Consider the following 2,475-nt stretch of genomic DNA (forward strand, 5'->3'; position numbering starts at 1 on the left):
TATACTCAAAAACATTTTAAAAAGAAAAGAAAATGCCAAAGAATGTAATCAATATCACCAAATTGTACAAATAGTTGAATTGGTGTTTGTTGCATTCTCAGTAGCATCAAAAAGTAAAACAGTTATAAAACAACAAAATAAAGTAGTATAAAAACTCAATCATGTAATAAATAATGATACTGTAGTAATTTCAAACATTTAGATAAGTCCATCCTTATCTGATAACCAGAAATGCCTCCTGCTGTTGAGTTGACTCATAGATGATGTAGTAACAGAGTGGAAATGCTCCAATGGTTTACCAAGGGTGTAAGTTTCTGCCGGAAGATCCACACAGCCTCATCTTCCTCCCAAGGAGTGGCTGGTGGTTTGAATGGCCAACACCACCAATCCTCAACCTAATGTGATAGAGCTCCCTATCTTTCTCATAGGTCAATTTTCTGCAGAAAACTATGCAGTCCTCACCTGTTGGCCTGAAGTATCCCCATCAGGCTTTTTCTGCAAATGATTCATTCTAGTGAACCATCTATTGAAGACAGGATTTTTCCCACAGTACGCTTAGAGTGTAACTCTGGTATGATATACATCTTCTTGAATCATTGATACCTGTGTTTGTTTGTCTTCTGGTAAAAATAAAATAATACATTTCACTAAGGTCATTTGTATACAAAATGAATGAAGAACAAGTTGAGCCTGATTATTAAAGCTATCACTTACAAAAATTATCCAAATGCCTTCCTGAAAAATAACATGGGACATGTTAGACCCATACTTTAAGTTGTTAGTATGTGTTCATCATCTTACTTATCTTTAGAACATGCAATTTGACCATTGAAAGGGTCTGAATGTGTCCAGTCTTGATCCAACATTTCTGGATTATACCCCAGGAGATGAACTGAGAATTCAGGCCAATGCCTTCCTTACCACAGAGAGTTGAGATCTAAGCAAGTTCGCAATAATGATCCTACAAGCATTCATCTTCCCATACAAATGTATGCAAATATATGTACATTTGCAATGGCCCACAGGCCATGGCCTCAAAGCATTCATGCTGGGGGCAAGCAGAATTTTGAATAAAAAATGGAAAATGTGATTGAGTTACTGAGTGTCACCTAGAATGCTGACTCCTGAAAACTACCCTTCCCTAAGACTCCTGATGTGACGCTGTAGGATCAACACTGGGCTTCAAACCACAAGGTCAGAAGTTCAAACTCAACAGCTGCTCCTCGGAAATCCTATACAATGTCACTATGAGTTGAAATCGACTTCACGGCACTAAACAACACAACACATTTCCCTAAACATTTCTTGTCAGACACTCACAATGGAGGTCATCCAACCTTCAGGGCCAATTATTAGAAAGTCATTATTTCCTATTTTTAAACTGAAGAGGCTGAGACCTAGGATGTTAAGGGACTTGACCCATATCACACAGCTAGAGAACAACACACCTGATTTGTTCTCTCTTGTCCTTTGTTGTTGTTGATTGCTTTCACTTCTGTTCTGACTCATAGCTACCCTATGCACAACAGAACAAAACACTGGCTGGCTCTGCACCACCTTCAAATTGTTGTTATGCCTAAGACAATTGTAGTCACTGAATTAATCCATCTCATTGGGGGCCTTCCTCTTTTTCACAGACCTTCTCCTGTGCCAAACATGCTGTCCTTTTCCAAGGACTGGTCCCTCTTGATAACGTGTGCAAAGTATTTAAGAAGGATGAAGTTTTACCATCCGTGCCTCTAAGGAGCTTTCTGACTGCAGTCCTTCCAGACTAGACTTGCTTGTTTTTTGGGTTGCCCATGGTATTTTCAATACTCCTCGTGAACGCCAATATTCAAATGCATCAATTCTTCTATGGGCTTCTTTATTCATCGTCCAGCTTTAATGTGCCTAGAAAGGTCAAATACACCTTAGTCCTAAAAGTGCCATCTTTGCTCTTTAACACTTTAAAGAGATCTTTTACAGCAACTTTGCCTGATGCAATCCATCATTTGATTTCTTGACTACTGCTTCCACTAATGTTGATTATACATCCAAGTAAAATGAAACTTTTGACAACTTCAATCTTTTCTCCACCTATGATGTGATTTCCTGAATGAGTTTCTGAAGCAGACTTCACCTTCTTCATTTCACTACCCAGTGAAGTGAATTCTTCCATATAAGAATCCATTCATTCATGCATTCAACAACTATGTTTTTCAACCAATCATACATTTTGTTTCATCTCAATGAGTACACTCCCCTCTCCTTACGTAACAAGAGTTACCCTACTTTCACCCTGTTGCTTCTCTTTTACATTCTATTTTTTCACAAATCAACAAAGCAAAAATACTTGATCTACACATACAAAACAAAAAATATATATTCATTTCAATGTCCAAAGGGCACATTTTGCAAGTCAGCCTCCTGCCTGAAAGCACACAGCTTTTCTCAGTCCATGGGCCTAGGGTCCTTAGCTGCTCTATCTCTTCATGC

The sequence above is a fragment of the Chrysochloris asiatica genome, unplaced genomic scaffold, assembly GCF_000296735.1.
Source record: "Chrysochloris asiatica unplaced genomic scaffold, ChrAsi1.0 scaffold00025, whole genome shotgun sequence".
In the NCBI taxonomy this organism is placed as follows: domain Eukaryota; kingdom Metazoa; phylum Chordata; class Mammalia; order Afrosoricida; family Chrysochloridae; genus Chrysochloris; species Chrysochloris asiatica.